The sequence below is a fragment of the Lissotriton vulgaris genome, chromosome 2_1, assembly GCF_964263255.1.
Source record: "Lissotriton vulgaris chromosome 2_1, aLisVul1.2, whole genome shotgun sequence".
Lineage (NCBI taxonomy): Eukaryota > Metazoa > Chordata > Amphibia > Caudata > Salamandridae > Lissotriton > Lissotriton vulgaris.
The window spans coordinates 340,470,999-340,493,635 of NC_141687.1; the positions used below are offsets into that span (position 1 = coordinate 340,470,999).

At 47.7% G+C, this 22,637-nt stretch overlaps 1 protein-coding gene across 1 annotated transcript in view; it reads right to left on the reverse strand.

Moving 5' to 3' along the window:
• The window catches only part of BLMH (bleomycin hydrolase), a 784,033-nt gene that overhangs the window by 68,261 nt on the left and 693,135 nt on the right, over positions 1–22,637 (reverse strand). The gene's annotated exons all lie outside the window — the stretch shown is intronic.

The window sequence follows — 22,637 nt, forward strand, 5'->3', positions numbered from 1 at the left end:
TGCCAACTTACGTAAGACGGGCATTTCCGATTCTCTGGTGTCGCAAAGAGGTCTAGCGGTGGGCGACCCCATCGATGAAACACAAGATCCAGAGTCGGCTGATGCAGCTCCCATTCGTGTGTCGACGATGTGGACCTGCTGAGGGAGTCTACCAGGATGTTTGAAACGCCCGGCAGGTGCATTGCCGTCAAGGCGATCTGATGACGTAGAGCCCAATCCCAAATCGACTGAGCCAGCCGAGACAAGCGTTGAGACTTGGTCCCTCCCTGCTTGTTCACGTAGTGCATGCTGATTGTATTGTCCGTTTGAATAAGCACTGACTCCCCTTGAATTACAAAAAGGAACGACTTGAGTCCCAGAAAGATCGCCATCATCTCTAGCCTGTTGATATGCCAAGAGCGTTGGGGTGGAGACCATTTGCCCTTGATGGAAAGACCGTGAAGATGAGCACCCCAGCCATTCAGAGAGGCGTCCGTTGTGAGCGTGAGATCTGGCACGTTGACGAGAAAGGATGTTCCAGTCGCCAGGTTGGTCGACTGTCCCCACCAGTACATGCCCTTTCTCATGCGAGCTGAAACAGCCACCTGGTCGTTGAAAGATCCGGAGACCTGACGCCACTGTACGTCCAGTTCCTCTTGAATGGGACAGTCCGCAGTCTGCAATGTGGGATCATGGCAATACAAGATGATGCCATCCCCAAAAATGACTAACGTCCGGACAGAAACGGACTGCTTTGATTGAATGAGAGACACTAGGCGGAGGATTTTCTGTTGTCGTTCGTGGGAAACGAACGCCTTTGAAAGCATAGTGTCCAAGATCGCTCCCAAGAAAATCCTGGTTTGCACTGGTGCAAACTGTGACTTGTCGACATTGATGGTCAAGCCGAGGGATTGAAACACTTCCTGACAAATACGAGTGTCTTGGCTTAGTTGATGGCGTGATTGAGACTTGAGGAGGCAATCGTACAAGTATGGAAAAATGATACTCCAACAGAATACCAATGAAGGGAATGCAAAAATATGCCAAATAAACCAATATTACACCAGAGCCTCCATTATTAGTCTACAAGCAGATCCAACAAAATATTCCTCCATAAATGTTTGAATAACTACCAAAAGGCTACAGAGGGCAAAATATACCAAAAATGTCACCTTGGTCTCTGTTTTAGCATGTCAACCCAAACCATGTGCCCAGGCAACCCTTATGGCTTTCATCGCTGAGCCTCAATAAGATTCAGCTAAAAAAAGGATGAGTGAACCTACGGCAGCCAAAACCACTACCCGAATAGCTACAAGTTAAATTCAAGCAATATAAGCCAAACAGAACACTATGCTCCAGGCTCGCGCCACTTCTGATCATACCACCTTACCATAAGAAATCCTTAGAGGCACTGCTTTCTCAGTATAAGCTGAGCTGCCAAACTCTGGAACTCATTACCAGACAGCATTAGAAGTAACCAAAAGCATATACATTTCCGAAGACAGTTGAAAACATGGCCCTTTCCTAGATACCTAAACAACCCCAAACAGATTTTAAAAAAGCCCGGAAAATAGTCACACCCTCAAGCGCAACACGCCGCTTACAAGCTACGAATTGCAAAAAACTCAACCAGCAAACTAGTCTTGAAATGCATGGTGGCATAGTTATGTTCTTCCATATGTAACAGTTATAGCCCACAATGATTCTAAAACCATAAAATACAGTGGCAAACAACAAATTGTAACTTGTTCCTCTTAAATTCACATAAGTCATATCTGACATGAGAGCTGCCCATCACCAGAACTGTACAGCCAAAAAACAATGCCATCATCAAATGAACAGGCATGCAATAACTGTATATAAGAGTCGCACACTTCTGGATAATTTGAAGGACATTAATATAGTCAACCCCCTTACTTATCTTCAGTAATGATATATCTGTAAGAAACATAGGTTAGTTATAGAGTCCTTACCTTAGAATTACCCCCAGGTGTCAGACTGGATTCGGAAAGTTTTTTGTCAGCAGTACCCCTGCGCGTCGATAGGTGCCGTCAGTCGGCTCCGCGTTCGTCTTTGTGATCACCAGGATAACGTAGCAGTAGCTACTTAGACACCGCCCTCGCGCACTGACGTCAGTTCTGTACACAACTTTCCACGCCAGAAGCGCAGAGCCAAGCAAGAAACTAACCAATGGTAAACAAAACTAGGGCCCTGAAAGGAATACCTTAACCCTAGAAGTCAGTTCGCAGAACAGGGAGGATGGGTCGGGCGGTAAGGAATCTATAACTAACCTATGTTTCTTACAGATATATTGTTACCAAAGGTAGGTAACTCGTTCATCTGAAAGAAACTGTTATTTATAGATTCCTTACCTTAGAATAGATACCCCAGCAATACCAACCCCGGAGGTGGGTCTGCGAACCAAGTTTACACCAGAAAGTGCTGGAGAACAGAACAGCCAAAGCAGTCTCTCTGGACTTGGCTGTCCAGGCAGTAGTGTTTTGTGAATGTGTGCAGCGAGGCCCAGGTTGCTGCCTGACAGATGTCACTGAGGGGGACTCCTTGTCCCTAAGCAGTAGTAGCTGCCGTTGCCCTGGTGTAATGGGCAAGCAGCGCCAATGGAGACTCCTTCTTTGCCAAAGAATAGCAGGCCTTAATGCACATAAGTTATGTAAGAACCAAGTTCACGTCCAGAGGAGTAATGCCCTTAAGGAAGCGATTTACAACAGGGGACTTGAAAAGAGAAGGCTGATCAGAAAGCCTAAGAAAGGCTAAAATGGCCGAGAGTTAGACCGTAAGAGTGCTGGGCCAAAGAAAGGAGGAACAAGAGAACCTCGGAAAGAGGGTCAGAAAGGGGATTCACAGCCTTTGCTACGCACCATGCCACAAATTTGTTCTAGCCACAGGTGTATACTGATTAGACTTCATGAGGCAGGTCAAATGACGTCCTCTGCTAACGCTCAAAATCCACGCAAGGAGATGGATGTCGGACAGGTTCGGGTGGAGTACCGTCCCCTGCTGCTGCGACAGAAGATCCTCCCAAAGAGGCAGTCTGATTGGAGGATTGATGGCCATGTGTAGCAACTCGGGATACCACATTCTTCATGCCCAATCAGGAGGGCACAGGAATGACTTGGGCCCGGTCGCGCCTGATCATCTTCAGCACTCTGGGACGAAGTGGTACAGGCAGAAAGGTATTTAAAAGACTGCAACTCCACGTGCAACGAAAAGCGTCAACTAGAGAGTGTCGCGTTGGAAATTCCAATGCGCAGAATTGCGGACATTGAGCGTTCTCTTCGGTGGCGAATAGATCTAACCAAGGCTCTCCCCACTGTTGAAAGAGTCCTTGCACCACCTCCGAGTGAAGATACCATTTGTGATCCATCATGCACCCGAGTTTGTCCGCCCTGACGTTCAGGGAACCTGTCTGGTGATGAACCACCAGGGATATGCCCTTAAGTTCCAGCCATGTCCAGAGGTGAAGGGCCTCTTGACATAGGGTCCACGACCCCACCCCGGCTGGTTTGTTGCAGTACCACATGGCGGTGGTGTTGTCCGTGAACACCTGCACTCCTCTTCCCCGGACAGAGGGAAGGAATGCTTTTAGTGCAAGACGAATCGCCTAAAGCTGCAGAAGGTTGATGTGGAGTCTGGACTCTGCCGGAGACCAGAGACCTCTGATTTCCGCCTCCCCCTTGTGACTGCCCCATCCCAGAAGTGATGCATCGTCACCACTGTGAACTCTGGTTGGGGGAAGGGAGAGAGTTTGTTAGTCACCACTGCAATTGATGTGCAGTGCCCTCCGAGATCTGGACGCAATGGGACGGGTTCCATTGATGTTCTGCCCACTGGAAGTTCAGGTCCCACAGCAGAGCCCGCATATGCCATCTGGCATGGTCCACCAGCAGGATGCAGAAGGTCATCAGACCCAGTAGCCTGAGAGTCATCCTGATCGAAATCCGGGATAGAGGCTGAAAGATCGGAATCAAAGCCAGACTATCCCGGACTCGCTGCTCGGGAGGATAGACCAGAAACTGAGTTGTGTCCAGAACCGCTCCGATGAAGAGGAGCTTCTGAGAGGGAGTCGGGTATGACTTCGGCATGTTGATGGAGACCCCCAGCGAATGATGGAGGTCTGCTGTAGCCTGGAGGTGGGAGATGACCGCCTGGGGCGAGGCCGCCTCACATAGCCAGTCATCGAGATAGGAGAAGTATGGATCCCCTGATCCGCGCAGATGAGCTGCAACTACCGCTATCACTTTCGTGAACACCCAAGAGGCGCTGGTAAGGACAAAGGGGAGCACGGTAAACTGAAAGTGCTTGTGGCCTACCATGAACCTTGGGTAACGCCGTGGGTCGGTAGGATGGGGATGTGAAAGTAGGCGTCCTGCTAGTGCAACGCTACCATCCAGTCTCCAGGGTCAAGGGCAGACAGGACCTGAGCTAGTGTCAACATTTTGAACTTCTCTTTCTGGAGGAAGCGGTTGACGTTCCTGAGATCCAAGATAGTACGCATGCCTTTGCCCTTCTTGGGTATAGCAACCACAACCTACTTCTGGGACAGGACTCGCTTGATGGCAGCCAAGTGTGCCGAAACTTCCTGTTGGAGAAGGGCCAGATGATCCTCCGACATGCGATGCTACTGAGGTGGCATGGATGGAGGGGTAGCCTTTAAGGAGAGGGAGAAGCCCCTTTGGACTATTTGCAAAATCCACCTGTCCGACGTGATGGTGCACCAGTGGGAGAGGTATGGCGAATACTGCCGCCCACTGGCAATAGTTGGCCATGAAAGGTCGGACTGGGAGGGTTCGGAGTCTGCAGCGGAGGAGGCTGCGGCAGAGGGGGCTGTGGGGGACTGGCCTGGGTAAAGCAAGTTCACAAAAGTACCTGTCTGCGCTGGATCCGGCGCCGTGTCTACGTCGAGGTGAAGGCCGGGGTTGACGTCTGCTATGCACACAGCCGACACCGGCTGCAGACGTGGTGCTGGTGGAATTGGCGCCGGGGGAGATGTAAACAGGTCGACCCGCGCCGATCCGCGCCGATCCAGATCCAGGCCTGGATCCCAGGGGACCCTAGGGCCAAAGCTATCGAAGGCCGTGGGCCCCCAGCCGAGTACGTGGGGCCCGAAGGCGCGCAGGCGGAGTCAGGCTGCCCAAAGATGGCATGCATTGCTTCGTAAAATGGACGAAGCTGGACAGGGGTCGCTCAGGCCCCGGGAAGGGTAGGAAGCCCAGAGTCAACCCTTTGATCTCCGCACTCAGAGCAGCAGGAGAGGCACCACCAGCATCCCTAGTCGCGTCGGCCGACTGACGGTGAGAAGTCAAAGAGCGACGATGCTTCTTCGACTTCTTCTTGTGCTTCGACTTACCTGACCTCGAGTGCGAAGACTTGGAAGAAGAGTGATGGTGATGACTCAGCCACTGGTCCGTCGACCTCCCACGCGACTGGGACCTCGAACGACGCAGAGCTGACTCCTGGGCCTCGAGAAGCTTTCAGGACCGCTCCCACAAAGACTTCGGATTCATGGTCCAGCAGACGGAGCACGACTTGGGGTCGTGGTCGCACACCAGGCAGAAGAGGCTAACGCGGTGCGCTTCCGTCACCAACATCGGTCAGCTATACGAACCGCAAACCTTGAACCCGGGCATCCCTGACGTGCACCAGGAGTCGACAAAAGTAGGCAAAAAGTCTGTCAAAAAGTGACTGGAGATAATGCTCTTTCCGGATCTGCGTTGGCTTGCGCGGAAAAAGAAAGAACCGACAGTAGCGTATGAGGGCGGCGTCTAAGTAGCTACTGCCAGGTCCTCCCGCGACCACAACGATGAACGCGGAGCTGACCGCTACCACCTTTCGACGCGCAGGGGTACTGCTGATAAAAAACTTTCCGGAACCAGTCTGACACCAGGGGGTAATTCTAAGGTGAGGAATTTATACTAACTGTTTCTTTCAGAATATCTATACAATCGGACTACCTCTTTAGATCTCACAAAGACACTCTTTACCTAACACTGTGTTGCTGCTTTGCTCCTGGGACGCACTTCGACCGCATTTCCCTCCTGTTTCTGCTGCAGCGCCGGCTTCTCACCCGGCGTGGTGTGACACAGCTACAGTCCTGCAGTGCCGGCCAACGCGAGTCTCCTCCCGCCGCCGCTGCTCTGAAACACCCGAGCACGGCCGCAGTGGGACGGGGGGACCAGCGCGAGTCTGCCCTGTTCCCATGATGCACTGGGCCAGGGACAGACTGATTTGCATATAGCCAGGTTCTGAGCTGGGATGGGGCAGTGAGATAAATAACGGTGATGGATCAAGCCCTGATCTTTGGACTGGGTAAGAGTGGTCTGCTCAATTCAGACACTCTGTTCATCACCACCCCCTTTTGTAAATCGATTTTGGCCACTATAGGTGTGGCAGGGTATACTCAGACATGAGTCCCTTTCTCACTGCTCCATCAGGATTCAAGCAAGCCGGGCCGAAGAGGCTGAAATGCCAGAAACCGGTCCCCGGTAGCTTGTCTCCTTTCTGGTAAAGAATTGGCTTGGTAGTTTAGTCTGCCCTGTTCCCATGATGCACTGGGCCAGGGACAGACTGATTTGCATATAGCCAGGTTCTGAGCTGGGATGGGGCAGTGAGATAAATAACGGTGATGGATCAAGCCCTGATCTTTGGACTGGGTAAGAGTGGTCTGCTCAATTCAGACACTCTGTTCATCACCACCCCCTTTTGTAAATCGATTTTGGCCACTATAGGTGTGGCAGGGTATACTCAGACATGAGTCCCTTTCTCACTGCTCCATCAGGATTCAAGCAAGCCGGGCCGAAGAGGCTGAAATGCCAGAAACCGGTCCCCGGTAGCTTGTCTCCTTCCTGGTAAAGAATTGGCTTGGTAGTTTAGTCTGCCCTGTTCCCATGATGCACTGGGCCAGGGACAGACTGATTTGCATATAGCCAGGTTCTGAGCTGGGATGGGGCAGTGAGATAAATAACGGTGATGGATCAAGCCCTGATCTTTGGACTGGGTAAGAGTGGTCTGCTCAATTCAGACACTCTGTTCATCACCACCCCCTTTTGTAAATCGATTTTGGCCACTATAGGTGTGGCAGGGTATACTCAGACATGAGTCCCTTTCTCACTGCTCCATCAGGATTCAAGCAAGCCGGGCCGAAGAGGCTGAAATGCCAGAAACCGGTCCCCGGTAGCTTGTCTCCTTTCTGGTAAAGAATTGGCTTGGTAGTTTAGTCTGCCCTGTTCCCATGATGCACTGGGCCAGGGACAGACTGATTTGCATATAGCCAGGTTCTGAGCTGGGATGGGGCAGTGAGATAAATAACGGTGATGGATCAAGCCCTGATCTTTGGACTGGGTAAGAGTGGTCTGCTCAATTCAGACACTCTGTTCATCACCACCCCCTTTTGTAAATCGATTTTGGCCACTATAGGTGTGGCAGGGTATACTCAGACATGAGTCCCTTTCTCACTGCTCCATCAGGATTCAAGCAAGCCGGGCCGAAGAGGCTGAAATGCCAGAAACCGGTCCCCGGTAGCTTGTCTCCTTTCTGGTAAAGAATTGGCTTGGTAGTTTAGTCTGCCCTGTTCCCATGATGCACTGGGCCAGGGACAGACTGATTTGCATATAGCCAGGTTCTGAGCTGGGATGGGGCAGTGAGATAAATAACGGTGATGGATCAAGCCCTGATCTTTGGACTGGGTAAGAGTGGTCTGCTCAATTCAGACACTCTGTTCATCACCACCCCCTTTTGTAAATCGATTTTGGCCACTATAGGTGTGGCAGGGTATACTCAGACATGAGTCCCTTTCTCACTGCTCCATCAGGATTCAAGCAAGCCGGGCCGAAGAGGCTGAAATGCCAGAAACCGGTCCCCGGTAGCTTGTCTCCTTTCTGGTAAAGAATTGGCTTGGTAGTTTAGTCTGCCCTGTTCCCATGATGCACTGGGCCAGGGACAGACTGATTTGCATATAGCCAGGTTCTGAGCTGGGATGGGGCAGTGAGATAAATAACGGTGATGGATCAAGCCCTGATCTTTGGACTGGGTAAGAGTGGTCTGCTCAATTCAGACACTCTGTTCATCACCACCCCCTTTTGTAAATCGATTTTGGCCACTATAGGTGTGGCAGGGTATACTCAGACATGAGTCCCTTTCTCACTGCTCCATCAGGATTCAAGCAAGCCGGGCCGAAGAGGCTGAAATGCCAGAAACCGGTCCCCGGTAGCTTGTCTCCTTTCTGGTAAAGAATTGGCTTGGTAGTTTAGTCTGCCCTGTTCCCATGATGCACTGGGCCAGGGACAGACTGATTTGCATATAGCCAGGTTCTGAGCTGGGATGGGGCAGTGAGATTAATAACGGTGATGGATCAAGCCCTGATCTTTGGACTGGGTAAGAGTGGTCTGCTCAATTCAGACACTCTGTTCATCACCACCCCCTTTTGTAAATGGACTTCAATTACCAGCATCACTAGCGACCGGAAGCTGCACTGAACCGCGCTAGGAGGCGCTTTAAATTGCGGAGACCCCTGGTGGAGCGGGGGTTCTTTACCTAACACGGTGTCGCTGCTTTGCTCCTGGGACGCACTTCGACCGCATTTCCCTCCTGTTTCTGCTGCAGCGTCGGCTTCTCACCCGGCGTGGTGTAGACACAGCCACAGTCCTGCAGTGCCGGCCAACGCGAGTCTCCTCCCGCCACTGCTGCTCTAAAACACCTGAGCACGGCCGCAGTGGGGAGGGGATCAGCGCGAGGGACTTCAATTACCAGCATCCCTAGCGGCCGGAAGCCGCACTGAACCGCGCTAGGAGGCGCTTTAAATTGCGGATACCCCTGGTGGAGCAGGGGTTCTTTACCTAACACGGTGTTGCTGCTTTGCTCCTGGGACGCACTTCGACCCCATTTCCCTCCTGTTTCTGCTGCAGCGCCGGCTTCTCACCCGGCGTGGTGTAGACACAGCCACAGTCCTGCAGTGCCGGCCAACGCGAGTCTCCTCCCGCCACTGCTTCTCTGAAACACCTGAGCACGGCCGCAGTGGGGAGGGGGGGATCAGCGCGAGGGACTTCAATTGCCAGCATCCCTAGCGGCCAGAAGCCGCACTGAACCACGCTAGGAGGCGCTTTAAATTGCGGATACCCCTGGTGGAGCGGGGGTTCTTTACCTAACACGGTGTTGCTGCTTTGCTCCTGGGACGCACTTCGACCGCATTTCCCTCCTGTAGACACAGCCACAGACCTGCAGTGCCGGCCAACGCGAGTCTCCTCCTGCCGCCGCTGCTCTGAAACACCTGAGCACGGCTGCGGTGGGGGGGGGGGGAGGGGACCAGCGCAAGGGACTTCAATTACCAGCATCCCTAGCGGCCGGAAGCCGCACTGAACCTCGCTAGGAGGTGCTTTAAATTGCGGATACCCCTCGCGTCGCGGGACGCCCGCCGGGCAAAGGGCGGGCCCTCTACGGCCCTCCAAGGCCAGAAGAGGCCGGGCCTACTCCCTTGGTCTATCGATCCAGTGATCCCTACACCCCGGCCGTCCGGACATTTCAACAAGAGGAACCGATACAACAACTTAAACAAGACTTAACAGGGTACGTAGCCCGAAAGAATTGTTTGGGTCAGCACCAGTACTCCCAGCCTATCTCTAACTATTTTGAACTAGCGCCCTTTATTCAAAATGACACCATCTCTTCTCAAAGATAAACCTGCAGTGGTTGGTGGTCAAAATCAAGGCACATTAGATAACTTTGTTATAAGGGACACGCCGGAAACTGACAGAGAAGCCATCCTTGCAGAGAGACGTGCTGCAAGGCGCCGCTCAGTGGAACTGATGAAGAATAGGCGTACGTCTTTAGGCCCAATTGAACAAGTTTTGTCACCGGTCCTTGCAACGCACAACATAAGTGAGGGTCAAGACGGATCCTTCAATGACAGTATTCCATTATTACTAAGGGATAAAACCCCCCCCTCAAATTCAGCCTAATGACCCCAACACAAATCTTACAACCTCCTTCTCAAATTTTGATGAAGAAATGGTAGTGCTCGTGGACACTTCATCACCTCATCCGAAGTCTGCTAATAAAACAAAAACAACACCTATAACTCCCCAGATTCATGGCCCACCACCTAGGAAAAGAAGAAAGAGGGGGAGCGGGCGACAACACAAAGTTAAGATGAGTGATAACCTAGAGAGTGTAAAAAAACCTTCGCCTAAGGTACCATCCCCATTTGCATCAATCACCTCTACACACACTTCAAATAAAGACATAGTCACTAAAGGCTTGTTGGGTGGCATGGAGCAGTTAGTTAGATCAATGATATTACCACTGGTGGAGAGGCTAAAAAGAATTGCCCATCAGTTGGACAATTTGGGGCAGGCCATTGGCGAGATCAAAGGGGTTCCAAAAGGCACTTTAAAGCCCCAACCAGGACCCTTGTTTGTCTTCCCAGCCCAAAAGAGTGTTACCCAAAAAACCGATGAGTCTAAAGTTTCAGCCAAAGACAATAGAAAGTTAGCAAAGCCAATGCTTTCCAAAACAACAGGCACAAATAGCAAACCTAAAGATAAGGGAAAAGTGGTAGTAGTAGTCGAAAATCCTAATCCTCAGCAACAAACCCCAAACCCGAGCACCCCCAAATATAAAGACCAAGGGCATATTAGTAGGGTTTTCCAATCTGAGAAAAATATGGTAGATTTGCCCCCGGAAGCCGCCCCTTTCGTGGTTGCTCTTACTGGGGTGCCATCATTAAAGGAAGGAAACAGAGAAGACCAACCACAGTTAAGGAATAAAGTCATATTCTCGCTTACACAAAACTGTCCACTGCCCCATGATATAAATGGGGAAATCCTACTTGTCAGGCGCACTCCCTGGCTGGGTCGAAGGGAAAAGAATATAAGGGGCAATGTTGTAATAATAAATTTTAGGGACTGTAGAGCAGCCCAATATATTACTGATAGGATCCCTTATAGCGACAGTAACTCGATTGCAATACATGACCTGACATATTTCTATTTCAGAGGTCTAGTGGCCCCAAAAACCAATGTTAGGCCTTTGCTTCAACCTAGGGACAACTATAATGGCCCTATGTTTAAATCTCGGAATGATTTCCACCGTCCTCCTCCTCGAAATCAAGTATTCAACTCAAGGCCCTTATCCTCATTTTGGAATGTTCATTTTGGGCCTTCCCCTCTAAATCAAACTTTCCATCAAAGGCATGGCTTCCAGCAACGGGCTCCAGAACCAAGGCCCCCTTTTCAGCATCAGGCCCCAGTCTATTCCATTCCTGTATATAAGCATTACGCGGCTCTATCGGGCATGGAAGGAGTCGATTGACTTCAGTCTGGGGACCCATTAAAATTTGCTGTCGAGAGGACCCAAATGGCAACAAAGGGAAATGAAAAATGTCTCATTAATACAGATATAAATTCCCTGCAGACTGATAGCCTTGGTAGGACGGATACCCTAATAAAGCCCACAAACTTGAGCCACTCTCTGACACTTATTATCAGTAATCAAAATCCAAATTCTAAAACCTTGGAAAGCCCAATGTTTGAGAGCCATAGACATAAACTGGGGCAGGTAAAATCACGCATCACTACCCTATTCTGGAACGTGGCTGGGCAACGTTCCAAAGTAACCAATGATGAATAGACGGCCTTCATCCCTAAATTCGATATAATAGCATTACAGGAGACGTGGTCTCCTGATGTGATACATATGGAGGGCTTCCGAACTTATTTTTCGCCTGCCCAACCGTCTACATCAGGACGGGCAAAAGGGGGCCTAACATTATATGTCGCAAACCTCCTCAACACACGGGAGATAGTGACTATAGCGATGGAGATTAACTTTCAGATCCTTAGGCTATCATTAAATGACAGGGAAAGTTTTATCATCGTGAACTTCTATAATAATTTGCCCGATGCGGAGGCATTGATTGTGGGGTCTAAAATCCGCTCTGTTTTGCTAAATCAAAGGGAAAAGGCTACTAAGAAGGAGGAAATCATCTGGGATGGGGATTTTAACTTGGGACCATATCTTCGTGGGTACACATGTGGGGTCTCGGACGAATCTGGAAACCTTATTACACACTTTAAGCATAACATATTAGGAAATCACCTTAACGAAATAATCTTTGAACTAGACTTTTTAATAGCTAATAACCTGAACAATGCAGACCCTGTGCTTGCACCAACTTTTCATGGAAGGGGGTGCCAATCAGTAATAGACTTTATTTTAGTCTCAAGTGGGGTAAGGACCTCAGACGTTCTTTTTACAACACATGACATTCCACTGAGTGATAATTCCCCAGTTAGCATCTCTATACCAATAATGTGTAAATATTACAGTGGTCTTGGTACCATTTTAACACAAAACAACATGGTCCTATATAAGTTTAACGGTTATACGCTAAAATGGGAGAAAGCAGACCCTATCAAAGTAACAAAGACGGTGGTAAAAGGGGCCTTCTCTTCCATTCTAAAATGTCTTACTCTAGACTCAACAGACTTGGAGGTTATTGCCCACTTTGCTATAATTGTTAAAGTAATAAAAGAGGCCCTGTGGGTTGAACTAAAGCACAAATGTAGACAAAACAAGCATTTGCAATGCAATGGTCTCGGCATCATTAAAGGTAGAGCAATTGGCATTGCTCATGACATTTCTTTTTTTTTCTTTAAATCATAAATAAATGGCATTGTCATTTACATTGCCAATACACAGCACTCTGCACTAAACAGCACACACCACTCTGCACCTGCACTCACTGCTCTGCACACTCACTCTGCACACTCACTACTCTGCACTCACTACTCTGCACTCTGCACTCACTACTCTGCACTCACTACTCTGCACTCTGCACTCACTACTCTGCACTCACTACTCTGCACTCACCACTCTGCACTCTGCACTCACTACTCTGCACTCACTACTCTGCACTCACTACTCTGCACTCACTACTCTGCACTCACTACTCTGCACTCACTACTCTGCACTCACTACTCTGCACTCACTACTCTGCACTCTGCACTCACTACTCTGCACTCTGCACTCACTACTCTGCACTCTGCACTCACTACTCTGCACTCTGCACTCACTACTCTGCACTCTGCACTCACTACTCTGCACTCACTACTCTGCACTCACTACTCTGCACTCACTACTCTGCACTCACTACTCTGCACTCACTACTCTGCACTCACTACTCTGCACTCACTACTCTGCACTCACTACTCTGCACTCACTACTCTGCACTCACTACTCTGCACTCACTACTCTGCACTCACTACTCTGCACTCTGCACTCACTACTCTGCACTCACTACTCACACTCACTACTCACACTCACTACTCTGCACTCTGCACTCACTACTCACCACTCTGCACTCACCACTCTGCACTCACCACTCTGCACTCACTACTCTGCACTCACTACTCTGCACTCACTACTCTGCACTCACTACTCTGCACTCACTACTCTGCACTCACTACTCTGCACTCACTACTCTGCACTCACTACAGCTTCCTTCCACAGCTAGAACTAGTGCATAATGTCAAAACAGAGAAAACAAGGAAACACACTGAAGCTGTCTGTACCACGCCAAGTTCACATTTCGAGCAGCATGTGTTAAATCACGCTTTAGACTACTTCTCTACTCAAAAGTAGTACATTTCCTTCAAAAAGATAAAAATATGACATGCAAACAGTAATGCCGAAACAAACTGTTCAGCATGGGTTCTGATTTACATGAAAACATTAATTTCACTTAAAATAATAATAGTTTTTAGCTAAATTAAATTTACATTTGGATTTAGGGCATATTCACATATTTTTAGTAAATTTAAATGAATTTATTTTCTCATGTACGTTATCATAACCAATGCTATACTATAGTGTACTACGAGATTATAGCACCTAATATTTTTTGACAAAACAGAAAATTTAAAATATTCACAATAGACTACCTCTGTCCTTTTCCTCATCTTCAAGTTGCCCACCCCTCTCAACTCCTCTTTTTTAATACTGTTGAATAATGGAAACCGAAAGCAAAGAGTTATTACTGCAATAACCCAAAGACTACACCAAGAATAACTATAATTAAATTAACTATTATCAAAAGTAAGATGTATTTTAAAGTAAATGGGAACTAAAGATGTGCAAAAGAAAATCACGAACTGATAAAGTTGTAACATCTGAACATCTGTGAGAGGAAGAGTAAATGACCAGATTTCATTTAGGGATCTTACACAATTAAAGATATACAGGAGCAAATGTGTTCAGTTGCAAAGATGCTAATACAATATATTTATCTACAATAAAATCAGGCTCTACTAAAAACCTCCCTTTCCCTACCATCACCTAGATGAAATCTTTACCACGTGCCCCATGCGCTTGGACAGACCACGAACATAGAATTTACACAAGAATTGAAAAGAAAACACATAAAAAGATGCTTAACTAGAAAATCTTTCTACAGCATAATACAGTTTGAAGTCCAGGGAACGTAAATAATGTAGGTTGCGCAGAAACTCTAATGGGGATGACAACCATAGGCTCCATATGCCTTTTTACAATAATGTATCGAATTATCAAACATATTTCATTACCGAAAACAAATGCTTTAGATCTGTTTCAGAGAAATTAAGAACACTCTCAGAGCATCAAAAGCTAAGACACTTGGACTTTGAAAGAAATGTCAGTGGCAGATGGACACGCTTTCATTTAGCAGCCAAATATACAATAACTGTTACTGCCCCCGGAATTCCGCCGCGGCCGCACCGGAAGTCAGGCAAGGTCGCCTGTGACGGGGGCGGAGCCGCGTCCGGACCGGAAGAGGAGGCAGGCGGAGGAAATGCGTGGAGCGGCCCGGGGCTCCTGCGAGCGTCGAGAGCCCCGGGGCCGACAACAGGACGTTGCACGCGTGTTGCGGGCTCCCTTGACCAAGAGGGAGTCCCGGGATAGGAGCCGCAGCGTCAACTCTCCCTGCCGGTGCGGAGAGCGGAGTCCCCCAGATTGCCACAGTAAGTTAAAGGGGAGAGGGGGGGCCGGTGCGCGCGCGTGTGTGTGTGTGTGTGTGTGTGTATGAGTGGGGGGGTTCTGTATGTATGTGCGTGCGTGAGCGCTTCTGTTTCTATGTATGCGTGTGTTGTGTGGGAGCCTCGCGCAGCGCTCGTACTAATGCGCGTGCCAGTTTAGATTCGCCTGCGCGCGGCCAGGAGTGTCTCCTGGGAAGCACGCTCGGTGACATAAGATCTCGGCGGAGACGCGCTTCCGCGCGTCTTTAGCCGAGACCTAAAAAGGCTGGTTTAACCATGAGTGCACGGTTGCCTATTCCAATCTGAAAAAAGCCCTGAAGAAATCAGCCAGGATCCCACATGAGATAGCGGGGCTAAGGAAGAAATATAATTTACAGCTGAAGCTAAGAAAAAAGGAATTAAAAAGCCAAATATGGGACCAGCTACATGAGAGCTGCAAACACAAGAACCTGACCGCTTTTTGGCATGTTGTTAGGTCCCCTTTTTTAACTGACAAAAATGATCACCCAAAGCTGGAGGTAGCCATAGAGGAGAAGGATTGGGTTCAGCACTTCTTGAAGATCTTTTCACTCAGCACGGAAACCTGTGAATTTGGAGATCTCGGACAAAAGGATCATTCTCTTTGTAGAAAAGTAACTAGTCCATATCCTATTGACTTACAATTCACACTGAACCAAATTGAACAGGCCCTAAAAGCCAGCAAAACCGGGAAGGCTCCTGGCCCTGATGGGGTCCCTGTTGATTTGTTTAAGGCTCAAATGGACCTTTGGACCCCCCTCTTAACCAGGGTCTTGAATGCAACCTGCAATGTTGGGCTGCTGGATTCATGGTCGAAATCCGTACTGGTTCCTATTTTTAAAAAGGGGGATAGGAGCTTGGTTTCTTGCTATCACCCAATCTCCCTTTTAGACGCCTTTGGTAAAGTGTCAGGTCGAGTCATTTTAGAACTTTTGCAAGACTGGGCTGAAGATGGAAGTATCATATCGGACCTCCAGTATGGATTTCGCCAAGGACTGGGAACAATTGAGCAGGCATTAAACCTGTCACTTTTGATCGATAAGTATGTCTCTATCAAGGGAGGCGATTTGTATATGGTCTATGTCGACTTGTCGCCGGAATTTGACTGTGTCTCTCATTCCAAGCTTTGGTCAATCCTGCTGGATATGGGCCCCCCCCCCAAACGAAGTGCAATTTCTGAGAGAACTCTACTCAAACGCCACAGCACAAGTACGCTATGGGTTGGGGGGAACTAACGGAGGAGTTCTCGGTACAGAGGGGTGTGAGGCAGGGCTGTGTCCTGGCACCCTTCCTCTTCACACTGTACACGAATGGATTGGAAGCAGAAATGCTGAAGGGGTCCCAAGACCTCCCAATGGTAAACAATCGCCCCATTCCAGCACTCCTTTATGCTGATGACACCGTTATATTGGCACGCACTCCCATGGAATTACAAAAGAATTTGGACAGATACTCTAACTTTACGGCTAGCTTGGACCTGAAAATTAACATCACGAAAACCTTTGTTATGAGGGCAGGGTCTGGACACAAGCACAAAATGAGGGGAATTTATCTCAAAAGGGAAAAAATAGCGGCAACCCAAACCTATCCCTACCTGGGCATAACTGTTGATGATAAACTGTCTTGGAAGCAAGCGGTAGAAACGCGCAGACTGCTTTTCTTAAGAACTACCTCTGCCTTGATAAATTTTGCCAAGAAATTGGGAAAGAGAACTCCCCCCCCTCTCCCCCCCCCGAAATGATTATGATTTACAAGGCCAAGTGTCTATCCGTGGCTTTGTATGGGGCTGTGGGGGGTTATGCCCACGGGTAGCATACAGAGAATAGAAAATTCCTTTCTACGATTCCTCCTTGCAGTACCGAGCAGCTCAGGTACCTTTGCCTGCCATTTAGAGCTGGGACTCACGTATGTAACTGATCTGGCCAAAGTTGAACCCTTGCTTCTATGGCGAAGGATCTGGACTTCTGAAAAAGCGACTTTGACCCAGACTATCATCATGGAATGCCTGTCTATGGATAATTTTAAAAACTCAAGGTGGCTGTGTTACGTTGCTGGGTTTTTTCATGATTTGGGATGGGATCAATATTTTAAAGACCCTTGCTCAATTCGTGAGATCCCAAGGAAGGTCCTCAAAACGAAATGTCTTGCTTATCTTGAGGAACAGAGACTGGCGCTAGAGGTTTCTAAACCCTCGGTAACACACAGCCTGATGATACAAGCAGCGCCTACTATCCAGCCGTATCTCACTTACAGCACCACAAGTTATGAACGATTTTTACTGGTCAGGTTCAGGATGAACTTCTTCCATAGGTTGGTTACCTTCCCCGCTAGTAATAATTGGGCCAAAGACCTTACTCCCTGTCCTTTAGACAAGATCTCATCACAATCCACCTTGCATACTATTCTCTTTTGCAAATTTTACAGATATCTTAGGAAAAAATGGCTTGTCCTATTTTTAAGGAACAATGGCTTTAGACGGTGTCGTCCTGCTTTGCTTTTTTTACAAATGTTACAGGGGGAATACAAGGTGTTTATTGTGGCCAGTTTCCTTAAATGCCTCGTTAGATACCGTAGGACCATGGACCTAAGTAACGTACAAGGCACTACTGAACCTAATCGTTAGAAACTAAAACCACTCGTCTAAACGTATGTATCTCTCCTATTGGTTGTTAATCACTCTTGTTTTTAAACTGTATATTGTTGTTTAATTCTCTTTTAACATATAATGTATTAATGACGGTCTTATCTTATTAATTATTTGCTGATTATATATATATATATATATATATATATATATACTAATGTATATTTGTGTATGCTTTTATGATTTACAACCAAAATCGAAATAAAGCATACTTGACACTCATATGGGATGATAAAAAATTCTCATCTCAAAAAATCTCTCCACTTCTCTCTTTCCTCATCCAACCATGCAAGCTCAGGACAACAACTATACACAAAATCTCAGACTGGCCAACCCAGCGCAGTAACCAGCTAAGCAGACCATATCATATGAAATACTATGATGGGACTTGCAGAGAGCAGTTCAAACTAACAGCATACTGAAAACCATAAAACTGGACATCGCTCTCTCTCACACTTCTGCACCCTACACATTGCTACGCGCTGCGTCCCATACCATGATAACCGCTCCTAAGTGGTCATCACTCACGACATGGAAACACTTCCCAAATAGGATCAAAACAAAGGCAACATCCTTCCAACCACGCACCCTACACAGTGTAGCATTTTACTCATGTAGGTAAGTGATTCAGTGGCCCACATAGAGGAAGTAAGCGCTATATAAATGCTGCATTACAATACTTTGACCGTGATAGTTCAAACTTCTACCATATAGACTGAGATTCTAAACAATGAAATATCTGGGTTACTGCAACAAAAGCACACTACCGGAGCAGTGGTGCATGGACTAGAGGTCGGCATATGATTCAGCCCAGTAATATCAGGGGATAGAACCACTCACGAAGAATTTCACCAGTGCTGATTCTCACAAAGGCTACAGCAGAGACTGCTAAAGGTTAGCGCTAGTACTACAATATCCAGACATGATGCAGGGCTGGATTCAGGCACGTTGTCAGAGAATTGGGAACCAGTACTGGAATAAAATGCATTGGTGCTAAAGAGTAGTGAGCGCATAGTAGAAGGGTAAGTGGTAGAACTACTGGAATATTGGCAAATTAAGCATGGACGTGTGTTACACAAGCCGAGTTGAGAGGATGGAGAAGGGAAGCTCTATTCTGGAATTGTTTAAGTGCTGCCGGACCATGTGTAGGTACTCCGTAGAGGCGGTTGAGGGTTGGGTGTCAGCACTCTGTACCGGTCAGACAGGAGACCCACTGCATAAACGGTGTATAAGTATATTTTGGGTAAAGAAGGTTAGTGGGCACGAGCATCGGAATATCAGCGGATGGACTGTAAATCCGGGATCTAGACCAAGGTGCGTTTTCCTTGTGCTGGGCCCAGCTGCCTGTTCCTGGGATTGCTACAGATGCTGCAGTCCTTACTGAGATGCACGGCAGTGTTGTGGTGTTCCAGACATGGGAAAACGGCGGCCTTATATTGCAAAGGGGTTCTACAGGTCTTATCGAACAAAAAAAAAGTTTCCTTTTACATTGAGATTTTTTTGCGGTCAAAGGAAGATTCGTTTTAAGATGGAAAATCGAATTTAAAAAAATAACCTGGATGCAGCATTTCTGCAGAACATTCTAGAGTCGCCATTCACCCAGAATCCAAGGGACAACACAGATTCCGGGCTGGATGCCCACAGATGTGGGTGGTATTATGGCGAGATCACTAGCTCCGCAAATTGTTCTCGGCATGAAACCAAAGATTTTTAGGGGGAAGGAGGTCTATCAAACTGGTCGGCTGGGTATCTTTAGCATTGCTGCGAAATCTGTGTCTAGATGCTAAAGAGAGAGAGAGGGTGAAGAATGAGCACGCATAACCGTGCGCGCGAGAAACATTCCTGCGCGCGCTGAACGGCCTTTCCCCTCCAAGAGGGCGCCTAACCTCTCCACAGAGAGCTGCATTAGCCTGGCACGGCAACAGAGAGCTGCTGCAAGGGGCAGATCCGACTTATCGGGCCTCTAGCTGAGACGGCATTACGCCTCAATCCCGGAGGGCGCACCACCAGCAACGACTCATTCCACAGGATTTAAGCATAGCGGTTTCAAGAAAAAGCAACGACTGCAGGACAAGACATGCTCTCTCCAGCCTTGACCCCGGCTGCGGGAGATGGCGTGAAAGGGGTGGATTGGCAGGCGAAGTCTAGACTTATCCTAGGTACTTACAATAGGCCAGCTGTGAGCAAATCGCGCAAACACAACAGTATTTATTATGTTTTCATGTAGGGATTACAGTTCGTGGCGTGTGTGAAGCTGTAAAACATCATAGGTCAGGAGCCAGATGTGTACATTTTTCAAATTATGTCTGCCCTACACTGGATATCCGATTTTAGGACAGACTCGCATCTGAAGCTTGAATTATTGCAATACAAAGCAACCGGTGCCAAAAGAATAATAACAATACCTGAAGGTTCGTAGCTTTGTTGACTTTCACAAAAAAACGCTTCCTGGCCTCTCCCAACTCGACGCTGCTGTTTATTTTCCCTTCACTGGCAACCACCCTCGAGGTACCAGACAACACTGTTATAAACATTACTCCGATAAACCCAGTGCTTTAAATGGGAAAAAATAAGTGCAGGTACTCCTGAATTTAATCAGTGAATGGAGGAGGGGCAATTGTGGGCGGGGCTAGAGGCGGAGCTTGGAGACAGGTATTTAATGGGAGCCACATTTTCTTAGTGCCAATTGTGCTTGATAATACAGAAATATTTCTGCTATCTGTAGAGTATTTGGTTTTTCCTCCCATGTGCAAAAGTTTACATTCATTATTGTGGGAATGTCATACCAATGCAGATTGTCTCCGAGCCTAGGCACATATGAAACATAAAAGTAATTTGATCAGAATCACAGGATGTTGAGCTGAAGCTGGGACTCAAACCTATTTCCATAGTTCCTTATTAGGCAGCTCTGACCCTAACATTACATCCTCACAATTTTCATATCTAGGAAAGATGCCTCACAGTCTATCTAAATATAACCCCCCCACCAAGGCCTGAAAGACACTGGAGCGAAGGTGCTAACAACAGGCACACAGCAAGGCCAATTCACTAACTCTCCCCCTTTCCCAGCAAACTATAGCTTCTGGGCCCTAGCCTGGACAAGCAGGAAAGAAAAGCAAAGAGACCCTTAGGCACCATCTCATCGCCCAATGACTGCCTTCCCAATCTGATGCTGGGTAGTGTGTGAAATCTGCCCCTCCCCCACCCCTCCTCGTAGACTTGTGCTGGGCGGTGCATTGATCTTGGGTGTCAAGCAGTAATTAGATTTGTGGGGTAGGGGATAGGCTCAGAGTCCCACACCTACAGTGTGATTGACTGGGCAGGGTATGATTGGACCCTTCACTTTTATTCACGGAGGCGCGCAGGGCATCCACAACATTAAACGAGACCTTAATTGATGCAAATGAGCCGCATCGGGATGCTCAGCAGCGGCTCCATTCAGAGATATACACTGCCCCTCCCTCCATTCTGCCTTCTATTTTTCAGCAGCAGCTGAGCAGAGCACTTTCTGCCCCAATGCCATCGAATCTGCCCTGCCTGACTTTACCCTAAGAGTACCGGTACTGTCCTTGGCGAAGGAAAAGTGCCGGTACTCAAAGGGAGAAAAATAAAAAGTGCCAGTACTCTGTACCGGGAGTACCGGCCCATTTAAAGCACTGGTAAACCCTAACACTTCAGCACAAGTTCTTTTTATATTCCTATGTTACACGCCACCGAAGCGTCTCACTTTCAAAGGATAGCTTTTGTTTTCTGCAAACCTTTGTCGACAAGTCGTTTTCTCTGTAACAAACATTTAGTACCGCTGCTGTTCCTCTCTATGGTCAAAATAGAGATGAGGCGAGTAGCATGGCTTCGACTCTCTAAGCTTACCATGTGCTTTTATGGGAAGCCCTGTAAGGAGGTGGTTTCAGTAGTTCAGGCAAGAAGATGTACTAGTCTACCATCTACATAGTCCCAACTCAACCGAAAATGTGAGGCTTCATTATGCACCCAATCAATATATATGGTGGTCTTTACAAATAAAAATCAGCAAAGAGCTTGTTCTTGGTTTGACGTATTGGCTGTCTCCAGCTAATCTAAGTAGTATCGGGGAAAGGCACCTATGTGGCAGCCTAGGTTCAAATTCCCGGAGAGCGAACATGCTTTGATTGCTTTTTGAAGACTTAATGCTTTGTGTGACCATTGTGCAGAAGCTACTTAAAGAGGATCTACCGAATTTTTTATTTAGGAGTTGCATGTATTACAAATAAGGCCCAATAAAATTAGAGTACTTTACGAGCTAACAACTGGATACAGAAATATTTTCAAGATATTCCACATGTAGAACAGACAAAAAAGTATGATTTAATAGGATAGAACGCATGGAACTTCAAATACAACAAACTTCAAATCTTATACTAAGAAGATGGAGAAGTTTACAGTAATTATTAGAGGAAGGACACATGAAATGAAATAGAAGCGTTAAGTGTACCAGTCTGTAAAGGTTGAACACTAATAAACTGTAGATCAGTCATTGGTAATGAGGACTGCGCGGTCGTTAAGTAGACACCATGGATTAGAGGAATAAGTCTGGAAAAAAGTGCAGTCTGTCGCATATGACCGCACCTGGTGAAATAACGCAATGTATTCTCAATCGGTAGAAAACAACCTGGTACTGTGAAATGTACACGGAATTCGAGATCTGCGATGTGACGCAGTGAGAAGTCAGAAATATATAATGCATCGGTGGTGTGCTGATCAGTGACCCTTAGTACAGCGCATGTGCTCTACAAAGTACACAGACTTGTGGACCTGCTATAGCATCTGTACAGCAATGTTATCGCCACATTACTTAAAGCAGCCTGTGATGCACTGCAGACCAGTAATGCAGCCTGAGGTGCATTACCTTGTGGAAATGGCGTACTGCAAAATGATGGGGCCTGCTGCAGAATATGATGACAGCCTCCCATATCGGAGTGGTACTCATTGGCATT